At 39.5% G+C, this 18,066-nt stretch overlaps 1 long non-coding RNA gene across 1 annotated transcript; it reads right to left on the reverse strand.

Moving 5' to 3' along the window:
* Positions 1-6,067: 6,067 nt before the first annotated feature.
* Positions 6,068-7,253, reverse strand: LOC147316362 (uncharacterized). The gene is made up of 2 exons (XR_015124331.1): positions 6,957-7,253; positions 6,068-6,558 (listed from the first exon to the last, which is right to left on the reverse strand). It is a non-coding gene; the product is annotated as an uncharacterized LOC147316362 (long non-coding RNA).
* Positions 7,254-18,066: the final 10,813 nt, after the last annotated feature.

Consider the following 18,066-nt stretch of genomic DNA (forward strand, 5'->3'; position numbering starts at 1 on the left):
CACAAAAAAAGTCTGTTCTGACGTATTCAGAGTTGTGTATCTAAATACAGGATTCACTCGCACATCAAAGCAGGAAACTCAGTGTTTTAGAGTCTCCACTCAACACACAACAACTCCAACACATCTCATTCACTCGTACTAGAATTCAGTCACCTTTCATTAATCTAAAACCGATCAACTAATTTGCATATCAGCTATTAACCCACTAGGATGACAGGACGACAGAAATGCATGTTCAAAATGTTATCACTAAAAGAGAATTTCCCTCATACAGTAAATTTAGTAGTAAACTTGTGCTGCATCAATCAAGCAGGAAGCTTCTCCCAATTTACTATATTAACAACTAAATTTATTGTCTGATCACTGGTCGGTCAAACCAGAATCTTTTTTCCCACAAAAGTTAAACTGTTGTCCTGCAACTTAGAGAGTCATTTTTATTTTTTTATTTTTTTTTGCATTGGATAAATTCAGCATTTAATAACAAGTGTCTGCTAAATTGACACTATTTTAACACTGATGAAAGATAACAAGCTAATTTTCATTGCATGTGTGTTTGTGTTATTAGGCAGGTTTAATGCATGTCTGTGGAGCTGCATCTCCAGCAGAGCATGTTCTCTGCCTTTCCTACACACTTCTCTGCTATTTGATCATTTCTTAACTAATGTGCTATGAGTCTTCATGAGTCATTTTGTGTTTGGAATTGTTAGTAGGGTTAATGCATGTTCTGCTTGTGTGTGTGTGATTTTGTATATGTTTCTATTTTCGCAATGTTTCAGACTCCGTCTCAATTTTCCAACTTAAGCAGTCAGTTTTCTTTTCCCCAGGTTTGCTAACCCAAATTTTGATTTCCCACATTAAATAATTCCTATGTGTTCTCACCTAGTCTTCTCACTCTGTTGTCCTCTCACTCTTTTGTCCTCTCCCACTTTAACAGTCCACAGCCGGCAGTTCTCCTTCAGCTTTGTCCTGTGTTCCACTGTCTCTTCTTGCCATTTTACTCCACAGGTGGCAAATGTCAAACTCCAACTGTTCAGTTCTCCTCAAACGTTTTCTTCACATGCACAGTGAAGTTTCAGCTTGTTGTAAACACAGTGCCATTCATCCGATCAGTCAGGATGATGGGTTTGCTCTTCTTCTTTGATGCTGTTTGTCCACATTGCTGCTGCTTTGCTGGGACTCTTTGCTCAGGACTTGCTGCTGTCTTTATCTGCCATGTTATTGCTCTTTGGAGCTGCATTCCTCAGGGAGGAGTGAGCACTTGCTTGTGAGGTTGAGAGACACATGGCGCTGTAAATAAGTCAGCCAGAAACTTGGCCTGCATGTTTCCAATGATGTTAAACTATAACTTTCTTCCGACCGCTGCATGTGGAAAATTGATTCAGGTCTGCTTTTCACCTGAAAGTGACAAACTAAGACATGTTCATTATTATCATCACTGCTTAACCAACACACATCTCTCTCTCTCTCTCTCTCTCTCTGTTTTTGTGAAAAATCCTTTCTTAAAAGCAGAAAATGAAATTATAGTTGTTTTTTTTGGTTGATCAACACAAAACCTTTTTCCTATGATTATTTTTTTCCTACAATATAAATTCTCCCTCTTATTCACTCTTTTTTTTTTTTTTTTTTTTTACAATAGCTGGCGACCTGCAAAATCACCGCTGTCACTCACAATCAAAGGCAATTACTTTTGCACAGTGCACAAAAACACTGTGATGTCAGACACATTCACACTCACTTTGTGATCTGCGTAAATAAATCACATGACTGATGATATGTGCCATGGTGATCCATAAATATGATCACCAGTTTATTTAATTATTATTAACCCAACAAAACAAATAAACAAACACATGATGCTGATGCTACACACACGAGTCAAGGTGCAGGAAAACTGCTCACGGGAACGCTGCACACTCATAGCTCTGTTTCCCTCTCTTTGAGTAGTTCTCAGACAGCTCTTGATCTGATAATGTGTAGCTTGCTCATCAGCTCAGAAGAAAAAAAAAAAACCGCAACGCAACATCGCACAGTAGTTGCTCTGCCCACAGCGGCAAAGTCTTACACTTTCATATTCAACACAGCTTCTCCATCATGTACTTTTAGATGTTTCATACAGGGTTCAGCATATTAGTTGTTTTCACAGGTGTGCTGTATATCTCAACAATGGTTCATAATAAGACGACAGTCTTCCACACAGGTCAAGTGCCTCTATGCACTTCATTAGTTTAAATATTTATCTATATCACTTCACCTTACATGTCATTGTACTGAATTTGAGCAACCACAAGCGTAATGTAGATTACTTTTAACAACTATCCACCTCAATTACGTCTATGGTCTGGCACACAGGCTGAAGAGTTAACGTTTTGTGTCAGCAAGGGGTGGGGGGACAGCCACCCACCAGAGCATAGCTGCTGATGTGGGCTGGCCTTCTCCACACGCTCTTCAAGGCTGGTGTGTTTTCTGAAAACTTCTTAACATCTTAATCTCTTCCATTTATAAGTCTGCGATTAACCGCACGGCTCAGGTCCGCGTGAAACCCGCGTGACCGCGCTTGCGTGAACCCGCGCAGCTGTGGAGCCGTCGCTCCCTCTCTTTTTTACATAAATACTTTGTGCTGCCAGGAGCAAAGTCCAGCACAAACGTCTGTCTCCCTCCGACTCACTCTTGGTTGCTTAGAAACCCATGATAACAACAACAGTCGGTGTCACAGACCACATGTTCTGCTCCGCACACACCCACACAACAACAACAACGACGACGACAACAAAAACAACACAAAATAGGCCTATCGTCCAGCACAGTCTGGACCCCGCGGAACTTCTCAACGCCCCACAAAGTGGCGGAGAACTCACCTCTCGCCACACAAAGTAGCGAGGAACCTCTTGCTCCACAAAGTAGCAAGGAACCCGGGTATCGCTCCACAAAGTAGCGAACTTCTCAACGCCTCACACAGTGGCGGAGACTGCACAACGACACGGTTATAGAGTCGGCCTCTTTAAACTTACTTGGCATTGCTTAGAGTGTAATATCAGCCCGAATCCCGCCGACCGTCATTCATCGAGGAGAAAAGACAGACCGCGAATCCACAGGAACTTCCTGGCTGACGTCAGTCTTTCAGCGTGCCTCTCCTCCCCTCGGTGAATGCGATTCCAGGGCTCCGGCATCGAAGGACCAATTAATGATAGGTTTGTAGCTTGAACCCATCCGCTGGAACGTTGAAGACAATATAATTACACTGCTAAGCAAGACACAAATAGGCAAAGTTCTTCATGTTACTCGTGCACGGGAGAGACCGGACAGAGCGCCGTCCCTTCGCTTGACCCCAGTCGCTCTCGTCCGTCCTCCCGTACCACTGTCCTTTTATTGAGGTTACATGAATATGCATAGGTTCATTAACATACGACGTCTACATACAAACAAAGAGTACCTTGCCTGTGTGTGTGTGTGTGTGTGTTGCTGATCAAAGGGTCAAACATCCTTGGTCAGGAAGAGGGTAGACTAGACCCCCCCCCCCGGTGAGGAAGTCCAGCAGTTCATCTAAACAGAAAAGCACTTAGACTAGAACAGACGTAGCTACGTTAATCCTACCATAAAACAATTAAGACAAGGTACGAACTTTCCCATGCTCCCAGGATATAGGTGTGCATTCTAGTGTGGAATACACACCAAGCCTCTGTAGCCTGTTAAAGATCACACAACTTATCACTACACAATTGATTATACACCTCTAAGCATCTATGGTTAAATATTTCTAAGCATAAATGACAATCAACAATACAAACTCTAACACACTTTACTGGGTGCAACTCATCACATCATTACTCTGAGCCTAAAATATGCAGCAAGCAGTGTCTGCTAAAAGTAAAAATAATAATAATCACAAAAAAATCCCCCTCTTTGCACGTCACATTCGCTAAAACCTCCAGTGTTTCAAAAATATCAGTGAGGCTCTAATAGTGTCTATCCCTTTATATTTGGAGATATTGCTATATGCTCATCATGCACATAGCAGGGGTCTTAAAGGACTTGGCTGGAAAATCTTCAGTCCCCCCTGATAACAATAATCTGAACAGACTACAGCTACTGGAGCAAATAAACAATTAACCTCGACAGTCAAGCACAAGACCATGCAGTCCCATCTGTTCTCAGAGTATCATCATCTTCTCTCACTTCTCTGCTTTTCCTTTTGTTTTTTGTTCTGCCCAGTAAAATGAACAAGTTCCAGCTTTTGAAATTAATTTTCTGAGTGAATAAATTTAATTTCTTCACCCAATTATAAAGAACAGTGCTCATATATCCACACAGGCTTTGACATGAGTGATGTTAATACTAGATGAAGGTCCTCTTCGTGTCTTTACTACATTTTTTTTGAAGTGCACCAACTTTGTTATAGTTGTCCATAAACTTGCATTGATTAGGATTTATTAATATTTCCAGTTATTATTGTTTATAGCAACAAGCATCTCAGCTGAGTCAGAATCTGGCCAGGTTAGAGGGGAAGAATAGAGGCGACTTTACCCAGGTTTGACTAAAAATGGAAAGAACTGCTGTGGTAGCTCGACTTTCTATTAAGTGGCATCACAGGCTCACAGGTTGCCAGGTTAATAATTTCCATTTTAGACCTCTTGTTTAGTAATATTTGGCAAGCAAAAATGCATCAACATAATGAGCTAAGATGAATATTAAACATTTTTATTGACATTATTTTAGCATGCCAACATTAGCTAAACGTTCTACTGTACTATATATATAGCCTCACAGAGCTGCTAGCGTGGTTGTAAACTCTTAAAGATTTTTTTTTTGACCAACAAGACAAAGTTTTATTCACTTCAGCCAACCCACAGAGCTCAACAGTGCTGTCATATAGTTAGAAAACTAATTTTGAGTGAAGTGTGATTAATATTTTGATGTGATTTTGCAGCTGTTAAACAGAAAAGTGTAGTTAGTGTAGTTTTTATTGCTACTTGAGAAATTTAACATGTCCTATATAAGTATACTGGAAATGCTGCCAGAATCTCAATTAAATATTTAATGAATCAATGATTAGCATACCTAATTAATTGTGATTTTCTTTTCCACACATAAATTAATAAATAAATGTTTTGACAGTTTTGTTTGTGTCTACCTAATCTGAATGTTAAAACAAAAATGATGCATTTTTACAGAGGAAGAGAAGTGTTTCTAAACAGCTGCCTGGAGCATGACTGATGCATATCCAAATGAGCTGCCTGATTATGAAGACCGTGATCCTTGTAGTTATAACTGTAGTGGCATTAGCTTGAGGGTCTTTTGCAGAGTGGATGTGTTGCAGCTTAGAGGAAATACACAACATTAAAAACAATGGCCCATATTCTGTCCTCAAAAGAAATATTAACGCAAGTCTTTATATAAACTCACCAGCCATTTCATTAGGTACACCTTGCAAGTTGGACCTCCTTTTGAGGTGAGAACTGGCTTAATTCTTGGTGGCACAGATTCAACAAGATGGTGGAAACGGTGCATACTGACGTGACAGTACCACACAGTTGTTGCACATTCATGATGTGAGCTCCACCGCATCCAAAAGGAACAATACTGAGTTAGAAACCAGTTTGACACAATTTGAGCTTCGTGATAGCAGATTATCCTGCTGAAAGCAGCCATCCGAATATGGGTCCACGATATTAAGAGGTTAAAAATGGACCAACAAAATAGCCCCCACACTAGTCCATCACAACAACCAGCCTGAGCCACTGATACAAGACAGGATGGATCCTTGTTGTTTACACCAAATCATGACCCTGCCATTCAAATGTCAGCAACAACTGAGACTCACCAGACCAGACCAGACAATGTTTTTCACAATCTTCAGTTATCCCGTTTTGGTAAGCTCATGCCAATTTTAGCCTCAGTTATGCAGTTGTAACCTGGACGTGTGTCCCTCTATCTATAAAGAGAAGATCTATACTGCTCGCCCAAGTGCAATGTCTACAATATCCGAATCTAGGTTTGGGAAGGAGATTGGCGGTAGCAACTCTGTAAGAGCAATGAGACTTCCAACCCACATAACACGCACGACCACAGGTTTATGAAACAAAGTTTGCTTTATATATTTCCTTTTGGATCAGTTCCCTTTGCTCATCCTCAATGTAGGGATACCTTCAAATGCAGTAACCATCTCAAATGCATCACAAAAATAATTGAAACAATCAAAATAGATGTAAGACAAGAAACACAATATTTCAACACCCCAAAGAAAAGGAAAAAGAAAAGAAAATAGCACGTGAGTGTCCAGTTCCTTATGGTGTCAGTTTATTCAGTTACCCACTGTCCTGGGTTAAGAACTGAAAACGACCTGAATCTCAGGCGGAGAAAAAGTAGCAAAGAAAATGATAAGGTATCTCTCAGGTGGGCTTCCTTTTGTTTTTTTCCCTACCGCCCTCCTGGTACGGCAGGCATCAACGTGTCGGCGTCCTGACACAGAGAAGGCCTCCACAGCAGCAACAGTGTCTTAGACCCACGATACCAGCTCCTCACTTGGCACCCATGGAACTGTACCTCAAAAAAAAAACCAGTCTGCACACAAATACGCAGAATGTTAGATGTCCACATTCCTTAAATGTCCTTGTTCCTAATGTCCTTGGTTCTTTTGAAATATTAAAATAAATCTGCATCTTGTGACACATTAAAAGTAAATACACCGTATTACTGTGCATCACCCGCAGTTACAGTAACAGCACAGCTATTGCACGTGAACTGCGCATAACCACTTAGCTGGCCGCGGCTGAACTAGCAGGCCCAAGAAAGTAAAAACATTAGACACTCATAATAAACAAAACTGTCACAACATTGCAATACTATGAAAACACATCTTAAACATCATTAAACACATTTACTACTATTCTGACTGGTTAGTTATTTTTTCCAGTGCATTGAACTGCAATAGCGGTGCTAAGTGAGCTAGGCTAACTCACCAGAATAGTTCAAAAAGTTCAAAGAAATACTCCGGCTCCTTTCAGGTAGGTACCCGTCTGTGGTTCACCGCTAACGACAGCTCTCTCACAAATGTTAATTAAACCTCTTTCCTCTCTTTCAACTGGAAAAAACCGTGCTCCGCGGCAGCATGGAGTTTTTCCTTGCCGTCCTTTTTCCTCTACACCACACCTTCACGCGCACGGAGCCGCAGACGGTGCCTTCAGGGCAAGCCCGGAAATTAAACTATCAGACAAGGACTACGATGCATTCAAAGAACCCTGTACTTCTGATTGCTGTAAATCTTACCAGGGTTACACAGTCTTACCTGCCAGGAGTTGCACCTGATGCGGCTATCTGCTCCTGCAGGCCACCTGCTCAAGAACCGGTGCTCCCTGGATATTTACCTTTTTTTTTTTTTTTTAACTATTCTTTGTAAACCAGACTAATCCCAGTCAATCGGCATTTCTAAGATAGCCAGACCAAGCAGTCTAACACAAACAGCCATACTACATCTAAAATCACTTAAATAACCTTCATTCCCCATTCTGTTGTTCAGTTTGAACACTTGAACATCAGGTTGTCTCGACCATGTCTACATTTGCGTTAATGAGCGGTTGTACAGATGTACCTAAGGAACTGGCTGTGAGTCTAGAATGTGAATAATTTTAATAAGAGCAAAGAGTTTTTGAAAGAAAATACCAGTGAAGGAACTGTTTCACTTTCAGCTTGGTTGAAAAAGTTTGCTAGTCGCTCAAGAAAAAAAAAAAAAAAGCTGTAATCTCTATATTGTTTCCAAGTGATCGCCATCATGGTGAATTTCTTCACTGATGGGGCCTTCGGTATGCTCGTCAAGTGGCACCACAGCTGTTTGATCTACACAGCGAGATAAAACAGATGCAGTTCCAATTATGCTTTTATGGAATTTCCAAAACGGCACTCAAAAGACATTTCAGTCTTTCATCCTCAACAGGTAAATTCAGACATTCTCCGCGTTTTAGTATGATTTGCAATTCATGTCGTCCTCTACAAGTAAGGCACAATCAGGCAAGAATAACCCAGCACTGATACGAAGCAACCACAGCAGTCTTACCATTTATTTCAATCATACTTTGTAGGTGGAGAAAGCCATGCATTTTTTATTCACCTCACATGTTCAACCAAATAATACTGGGAGCGTCAAAGTTCATTTAACATTGATTCAAAGAGTGGATAGTTAAAAGTGATGTGGTTTACACTGTGTGGTACTGGGGCACGGCAGCAGGAAATTCTGTGTTGACAAAGTGTGAGGAACTGCTGCAACAGTAGGGCAGGCAGGAAATTTCTTTGTGCCAGCTGCTAGGGTAATTAGTTCCTCGCTGAATTATGCATCAACAGAAGTGTCAAGCAGTGTTAGAATCAGGCAGGTACAGAAAGAGTGGATAGAGAAGAGGTGTCACAAAAACCTCATGAAACCTTGCATACCAGCAACCAATCATGTCAGACTGGACGGCCTGGAAAAGGAGTAACAGAGCAATAGTAGCACCCATGTGAAGATTTAGTGAAATGCATTTTCTCTCAGTCTGAGCAATAAAAATCATTAAACTTCAACTGGAAATGAAATTCATTTTTCATCATTCAGTTGGGACAGTTGAAGCTGTTGAAGGAAATCTACATAGTTTTCTTCAAACAGCTCACCAAGTGAAACTTATCTAGTCACGATGAAAGGAGAAGTGGTCTTTGGAAAATGATCAGAAATACTTCACAAACCATCGGAGGATATTATGGTAGCTATATCCATCTTTTATAGTGTGTGTTAGCCACACTAGGGGAACTAGACTAAATTTATTGCAACTGTGTGCACTGAAGTCTTGTTGTCTTTTAATGGTTACTTCAAAGATAGGGACCAGGGTTCTGACAGCTCGTGGTTAGTTGCCATCTAAAATGGCAATAAAACTGCAATAAGACCAAGTCAGTCTGCTATCACTCTGCAATCGAAAGAAGTCAAGTTTGAAATTATACACAGTCAGTTTGTGATATTACAGCAATGAACAAAAAGTCAAAAGTTCCTCCACAAATAGCGATGGATTTGTTGCAGGACAGCAATTTGACTGAAAAAGTTACATAGGTGCTTTTATTTAGGAACATAACCAGAATTCAACGAGATGAATCACAGATGAGATTCATTGCAACATGGTAGCAATCTGCTAATGTTCATCAATTACGTGGCACTTATTTGCAAACCTGTGGCAGTCTGTCTGAGAGTGGTTGCAGTCAGTCTGAGATGGACCACAGCTGTTTATAGACCAGTCGCTTTGCGTGTGGCAACCTTTTTAAATTATCTTGTAATTAAAAAGTTTGAAGATTTTTTGACACTCAAACTCTGGACGACTAGTTGGTCACTGCAATTTCTTCTATGTATTGTACACTACTCTTTACTATTCTTAAGAGTAATGCAGCACTCTAGATTACTTCATTACTCTCTGGAGACAGTTTTTTTTTACACTTCTTGTTACAGTACTTCAGTGTTTCTCCCTAACATGACCTCACAAAGTTTCCAGTTAACAATACAACATTTAGGTTACAGAGCCACGTGCCAATACAAATCCCGATCCTAATGAGGACATCTGCAAGTGATTCTTTTAGTGTTGAAGTAAAGCAAAGCTGACAACATAACGAAAAGTGTAACACCAGCCCAAAGACACTTGACAGTGATGGTATCGGAGAAACATGTGCAGGGCCGCAATGCTACATGTCTGACTGCTCATCACTGCCTTTTTTTTTTCTGTAGAAGATCAGGTTCTAACTGATGGGCTCAGCTTGGCATAAAATCACCTTCATCATCACTCCAGGTTTCTTGCAAGCGTTGTGTTAGCATGCTCCCTGTGCAGATGCTTACAAAGAGCCGATGTTGTGCTTAGCAGTATAATGCAGTTGTTTCTGTCGTAGAAGCAGCTTGCACATTACTTTTCAAAAGTCGTAGATCCCGCCACTGCTGTCAGCTGATCGGAGCGCAAGTGCGCTATCTTTGTCTTTGTTTTCATTATATCCACCCTGCATGCAGCTAACTGAACTTTCATCATGCAAGAAACTTCTTAAATGAAGAAACATTACTAAGAAATGTAATGTTGTTACAGTAACACATTACACATATTGTGCATGTTACACTCAACATTGGTCACTAAACGTGAAAAATTCAATGCAATCACAACGAGGTAGCCAGTCTACTTTTAATCAATGGTGACTGAGTAATTAATATACCAAATGATATTTGCACATGCTGCTGCTATTTAGTTATTTAGCTAGTCAATGATATTAGCAATGCATTTTTTTCCTGTTGTGAATATTTGTTTGGTTTCTTGTTCAAAAAGCCCACATGTGTGTTAGGACATATTTACATCTGGACTTCCTTTCCTGAAACTAAACAATATAACAGGGTATTATAGGACAAAAGATCCACAGATCAGATTGGCAGCTATCACTAATTTCAAGTGGATTTTTCCAGTGAACATTTTCAATTATCTTCAGCCTCTTCTCTCTCTGGGTTACATTTTGGCTTCACAATGAGTTGTTATTCAAATCCAGAAGTAATGTGCAAAAATATGTCCAGTTTTACCTTTTTGTATGAGAAATGGAGGCATGTACAAATAACTGCAGAATCATTTCAGTTACCACAGAATTCTAGGTGCATACAAATTGATGAAAACGAATATTTACTTAATGTATTTATTTAATTTGGTTTCTTTGAAGGCAAAACTCTGGCACAAAAAAACTAATAGATGAATAAAACTCTGAACATGGAGTTATATTCTCAGTGGGGTCATGTCCTGTCAAAACCTCTGTGCCTTCTGTCAGAAACTAAGCTATGGCTCTCTGAACAAGCTGCACTGCAACTGTGTAAGTGTCAGTCACCTTGGGCTGGGATGCATTGGAAATCACAGAAGTGTGAATAGGAGGAGTCTCCCTTTGGCACAGAACACAGATGGCACAACATTAGAGCGCGCTTTGTGCATAGCCTTCTTATTCATTTTCCTTTTTTCCTTTTTTTTCTCCCCGTGAACATCTGATGTTAACATTTAAAGCCTTAAAACACATCAAATCAAATTAATAATCCCACTCAACAGGATTATGTCTTAAGGTTTTATCACAAACAGCAGGAACAAATTGCTCAGTGCAACATCCATTCTGTGCTATCACATCCTATTGCTTGCTATACCATAGTACCAGGGTCTCTTTGCAGCCTAGTAATGTGTCTGCTGAAGTGGAGAGGAGTGATTGAATGGGATAACCTCAAAACTCAAGGACTGGGACTGCTATTAGCTGCTATACTCTCAGAGGAGAGGCATTTCAGTCACTGTCTGCTGAGTTTTTTCCTCAGAGCCAATACACAGACACTGACATGTGAATAGAAAGCACAGGCCCAGACACAATCAACATCGAACAAGCAATAGACAACAAATACTGAATAGATATCAGCACAAAAAGAAATGTCTAACAAACACTGAATAAGCATGAGCAGCCCCCCTCTCTGTTTGCTCCCAGTGGGTCATGCTTGTTGATCTAAAGCTAACCAGATCTGAGTTTAGGATAAATATATTCATGATTTCATTTCCATGCATGCTTCCAATTTAAACGCATTAAATATTTAAAGTATCCATGCAGTATCTGGATATGTGACGTGTCAGTAATATTGAACTCTAACCTGGACTTTCTCGATATGAAATACTGAGACACGGTTACTCGTTCACAGCGCAGGATCTGAAATAACACACAGTACAGTATTGGCTTGGGATTGAACCAGACATCCATCACTTATTCAGCTGGTGACCTTTTTTTTTCAGCTACTTGGCCACGATCAGCGACCGGCTGATTGAATTAGCCTTCTGTAAAACATAAACTATACAGAATGTGGATTATGAAACAAAATATAATATTTTATAGGATCTTAATATATCTGGACTTCTTGTATCACTAAAAGTAGATAGTAATCTGCCATTTCTCTGCCAATCAGTGTAGAAACTCTATTACAGCATCTTCTATTTTCCCTGTAGAAATTTCAGTAAATATAACTGTTGTGAAAGATTAATTACCTCCAACTCCAGCAAGATCAGCACTGATTTATTTGCCACCTTTTGACATGCATATTGTAATGTAACTTAGTGTGGCACAGTGGTGTGAAAATCCCCACTGTCACCTTGAATTTAGAGATACAGTAAGAGACACAGATCTTAAAATGCTAAGTGTTACAGTGAGTATACTCAAATCTATTTATTGTAAAATTTGCTTGAGCAACAGAAGCTCCTTTAACCTGATGAGGAAAATATAAAAATGTGAAAAAAGAGTTACACATTACAGTTTGTAAAATTTGAATGGCAGGTCGGACTTTTAATTAACAGTAAGCCAGAACTGGACAAGGAAATTATTGCAATCATTGCATGTCTAGATTGCACAGGGCCCAAGCCCCTGGTTTGTGAGGAGTGAGGAATCTGCGAAACTTCATCACCGGCTCAAGTGATCATCTCTCAAAAAAGATTATCTACCATATTTGAATGATTTGTCTTTTCAGTTGTGAGTGATGTTTGATTGTTTCTGTCATTGATTTTGAAACCAAACTCTATCTTAACTTGCAGAAGGTGTTTTAGTAGCTTGCACTTCACAGCACAAGCTCCAGTCTCCGGTGTGTTTATTATGCCTCACCATTCATCTTTATCACGTCTGTAATTTTCGGATGTCATACTTTTCCACTGAATAATTGTTGCCAGTAAAGTATTCCAAGCAGCAATTTTATTTCAATTTGGCAAACCGCATTGTTAATGTACTATTTAACTTAGTTTGAATGTTGACGTTAGTCCTGCAAATGGAGTGTGTTTGTAAGTAGAAATGGATTGGTAGGCAAAGTAAAGAGTTTCTGTGTGTGTAATATTTACAGCAGGAATAAGGTATAAATTCCAGCTAAACATAAACACTATCACTTGGTCACTTGAACTGGGTCTTGTTTGTGTCATGAACCATGTAAGACAGTGCATACTTAACTTTAATCGTTACACCGGGTCCTGAGGAGTGCAGATTTTGCATAACGTGGATTTCGTGCCATCAACCACTGCCATTAGTTTCGGCTGTACCTTGGTAATGTGTCTGAGGGCAGCTTTTGAGCTGAGGCTGCTCTGCTGTGCATGGTAAGTTCAAAGAGGTGAGTGTAATGTAGTTGATGCCACTACAGTTTGGCGGTAAAAACTCACTCGAGATTGAGATTTCCTGACATCTGAAATGGATCATTTTCATGAGGAAGCTCCAACACATACAACATAATGTGCACTATTTTTTCAGACCTAAAATAGAAAATGCAATAATGCATTTAATGTAATGTAAGTGCTCTTGTGTTTTATCTCTCTGTTACTATTCAGTATGTTCTTTGTCAGTGATGGTGAATTTAACATGTGATTTTTTTTATGTAGCTTCTGCCTCTTACCATAGCTTCCCTTATTTTATAGCTTCTATAAAGTAGCTAGAATTTAAGATAAAACTGCATTTAGTTTGTGTGTGTTAAATTTTGATTAATAATATTAATATTTTTCAAAAGCAATGAAAAAAGATATATACAGTACTGTACAGAGGTCTGGAACCACCCCTCAATTACTTATTTTTTTATTTCCAAGGAGCTAAACTGTCTTGTAATTTTTTAATATAGTCTTGAGCCAGAGTTGTCCAGGCTTTCTGAAGGTTTTTCAAAGGTTTCTGGGTACTGGCTGCTTTTTCACTCTGTCAGATACAGGTCCAGTCTGTAACAATGTACCAATTTTAAATTGCACCTTCAGGAACTTTGTCATTAGCAGCCTGTTTTAAAACACAAAATCTGAACTCAATTCTTCAGCGGAATCTTTGAAAAATACCAAAGACACAAGTCTGGAAGGAATAAAATAGTATTTTTGTACAAACAAGGTGACTCCAAAAGAGCTATTAGCCAAAAAGTGGCCAGCCTAGAAAACTCCAGAGCAGATAAACAGTATCTGAAAGTCAAGTCCTTAAGTAATAGGAAAAAAAATCAAGTCAACCTGTCACAGGACCTGAGAGATGTACCTTACCCTTCAGTGGATTCATCTGCTGTTCCCCAAAACCTCATCACAAATGGTCTCATTGGAGGGGTAGCTGTTAAGAAGATGAAGCTATTCTTAAGGAAGGGGAAAAGGGGGAAAAGGCTGAGATATGTCAAGAAGTGGACAGAAAATCAGTGGCAACAAGTCTTATGCAGTGATGAATCCAAATTAGATCAGAGAGTGTCTTCAAGGATCTGTGAAACACGCTGGTCACGGTTGGTGCTGCATTTCAGCCGGTGGTGTAAGGGTCAAAAACTGACTGAATTATTAATGCAGAAAAATAACATCAGATTTTGATCGACCATGTAACACCATCTGGAAAGCGCATTATTGAAGCAGTGTGGGATCACCGTGACAGAACAGAATAAAAGGCAGCCAACATCCAAAGAAGAGCTTTGAATGTCCTTCAGGAAGCACAGCGAACTATTCCTGAAGACTACTTAAAGAAGTTACAAGAAAACTTGTCTGAGAGAGTTCATGCCGTGTTCAAGAACGTTGACTTTCAAGTTAATCAGAATTGTACTAACTCTGCCTTATACACTGCATATCCATTTATCTTTGCACGTTTTTCAATAAGTCATTGAACCTATTTCCTGTTTTTCTAGCAAAATATAAAGCAGCAGTGGGTCAGGACTTTTGTATAGTACTGCATATTTAACCAACAGATGTAATTGTGTCACCCAAACTATGTTATTATATTTGTATTCTGCCCTGTGCAAAACTGATTCTTTTTTATCTCCACAGTTCCATATTATAACAGGACACAGTAGGGGTAACCTTTGGCAGCTATCAGCCACAATAGAGCTCTTTGCCATTTAACAGACGTGTAAACCAGATTACCTGATCATTTAGTCTTCATTGGACAGCCAGTCTGGCTTCTACTGTGTGCTCCTGTAGAGATCTCATTCTGTAAGTGTTAGCGCTGGGACAAAGTCCCAGAAAGACCTGAACGCCAGTGTTAATCTCTGCCTGGGCCCACAGCCCATCACTGGGGCCTGTAATCTAGCTGCGGTGATGTTGTTATCTTTACTGGAGAGTACTCAGCTGCGGCTATTGGCTTGTGTGTGCCGAGCCACTACAGGCTCCTTTTGCAGCTTTCTCCTCTGTTTGCTCTTTGCGAGTCCTTTGCACTTTATTTTAGTTCTATCATTTCCACCTTCATTTTCCAGTCAACATTTCCTGTATATATGTTTAAGTAAGCCAAAACAGCTTAGCCAGAGTGATTGGGGGGGAGGGGGGTAGCTGAAATGAAGAACAACTTTTACAACAAGTTTTGGTATAAAAATGTAGTTTTGTTCTCTACTGTCTAGTAATGATTAACAGTTCTATTTAAAACCAAACCCAAACATTCTGATAGGTTTTCAAACTTCAGTCAGGTAATCTCTGACACTTCAGGGATTTGGGAGAGTGATGATGCCAATCCAGCTCATCCAGACATCTCTGTGACTGAATATAGACCCAAAGGTCAAAGGGATGTTGCTTTTTTGTTTTGTTTTTAGTCTTTTTCACCTTTCTCATCAGACAAGGGATTCTCCATCATCAGCAGAGAGCCATTAAGGTGTCTCTTGCTTAATGGACTTGTCGGGAATCCATAGACAGGCTGAAGATAAATGGTAAATACTAAAAATGAAGATGGTTAGGTGTTGGAAGATGGCGCAGGAGGGTAGGGGGTTGTCCTGAGTCCACATTGATTCGCTTGTCAAATAGTGGAGTCTAATCTCCTCTCCAACAACAAATTACTTCCACATCATCACTTCCATCAAAGCAATACTGAGCACATAAAAGAATGTCATATGCTGCATACTTGTTACTATGTACTTTAAAATATATAATACCTGAACGACATGTAGTAAAAGGCTAAGATTCAAGGCCATTAAACCAATGCCTGCACAGGTTTATGAATGAATGAGAAAGCAGAATAATAGCAGCAATACCAGCTGCCCAACACGGGCTGTTTCTCTTCTCTATTACATTTGAATAGATAAACCACTTCTCAGAAGATGTGGGAATCTCTTTTTGCTCCATGTAAAATGAATTAATGATTTGTTTGGAGTCTATACTGTGCTGCTGTGAAAAATCTTTAAAGCATGCTTATTTGATTTAAAAACAACTCCAAGGATGTATGTGAGAAGATAAGGGAGTACGGCTTGGCAATGGCTTTTTATGACACTTACGGTCATCTGTGTAGTCGGTTAAGGCACAGAAATCAATATAGCATGCATGAAATGACATTATTGCACTGAAATTTTGGATTTGCCTAGTCTATTACCTACAACTCCTATTTGAGGAACTCAGTGGCATTAGTATACACAGCTGCAAACTCTCTCCTCTATTCTGCTCTGTCTGCACACAGCATACTAGTGTGCATTTCAACAGGCTTTGCAATCTCATCTCCATTCATCTCTAACTCATCTCTGTTGAGACATGGTCAGTCTGTAATCTCATTTGATCATCTACAAATTCATTACACCCCCTTGCATTGGATCAAATATAGTGGATATAAGAGTACAAGATACAAGCGTATACTGTCAGACAACTAGCTACTGTCCAAAAGCAAGGTGTCAAACCCGCTTTGCTGCCACACTTCACAACAACTATCAAACATATGTTAATTAACAGAATTGGACGGTACAAAAGAGCACGCGCTGCTGTCTCACTTGGCAACGTTACAAAACATTTCTAGCATTTGCTTATGCGGTGTGCCACATTTCTCTAAAGCAAGGTTAGGTTGCCGTACATGTTGTTTTATGTCAGCTGCCAAATATAAGAAGTTAACAGCTTTTTAGTATCATCTGAATAACCTGGCTTCTCGCTCTCTCTCGTCTTTTTTGTTGTTGTCTGTTTGTTTAAAAGCTAAGCCTCACAGTAAGTGTCATTTTATTTTCTTCATTTGCAACATAATTTGGATGTTTACCACTTTAACAGCCTGGTGAATTAATAATGGTTTGGTATTCCTTCCCCCCCCCCCCTATTTCATCTCATTTTTAGTTAACAGCTTTTTTTCTGTATTTGAGCCTGTGTCACAGGCTTATAGTTCAAGCATAAATGGACCCAGCAGAGGCATAAAACTCAGAGTACTGTTCAGGTGGAAGACAGATATTAGCAAACAGAGAAGATAATGGCTGAACTTACCACCACGGTTCAGCAGCTTCTTGCCACCCATCATATACCCAGAACAGTAGATTGTCATTCTTTCTTTCTGTGTCTCACAGTTTCATGTCAGAGGTCAAAGTCTAGTCACCACATCTCCATCACATGTGGCTGCAAATGTGCTATTCAAGTCTGTATAAAGCAGTACTATATGCATTCTGAGTTTGTCATATCAGCTCATACTGACTGCATTGAGTAGGGAAATGGATGAGAAATAGTCCTAAGCAAACAGTAGACAAGGGAGACATCACAACATACACTGATAAGTCAATTTTGTTGTTGTTTTTCTGCTTCTCTGGTGCAGTAAGTGTGGAACACTTCTCAGAAACTTGCCCACAACACGAGTGGATGGGTTTTGGTTATTTAACAGGTCTGTGAGTGAAGCTAAATATTACCTTTAACAATTAGGACTGCCTATTTTTCACTCTTTTATATGCCCTCTGCGTGGATAGCTGATTCTTTCTGTACTCCTTCCTTGCTGAAGAAGTGTAAGTTATTATTACTTCTTTAGTTATGTTTACCATTAGCTGACAAAGATGAGGAATTTTTTAGAGCCTTTCATTGAGTAAAAGCAGTAAAACACAGCAGTAAAATTAAACTACCTCACTACACATCAACTGTATCTGTTTTTCAAATTGTACATAGTCCATCAGTATGATATGGATTCATATTACTGCTGCAGACATTACAAGGTTGTACTTTATATTCTGTTTAATGCCCAGCATCACATTCTCTGAAGTCATATGTTTGTAGTGGCAATCTCGTGACAGCTGCGTATCTCAGAATAAACAGCTGTTAATGAGTTTAGGAAAAAGGGTCTACACTTTGATTTAAAAAATAGAAATTAAAAAGAATTTTTCAAATACATTAAAAACAAAAAAATCAAAGT

The sequence above is a fragment of the Aulonocara sp. 'chitande type north' Nkhata Bay genome, linkage group LG13 (genome assembly GCF_057382095.1).
Source record: "Aulonocara sp. 'chitande type north' Nkhata Bay isolate Kocher_YH1m ecotype deep benthic linkage group LG13, A_spYH_male_GT1.1, whole genome shotgun sequence".
Lineage (NCBI taxonomy): Eukaryota > Metazoa > Chordata > Actinopteri > Cichliformes > Cichlidae > Aulonocara > Aulonocara sp. 'chitande type north' Nkhata Bay.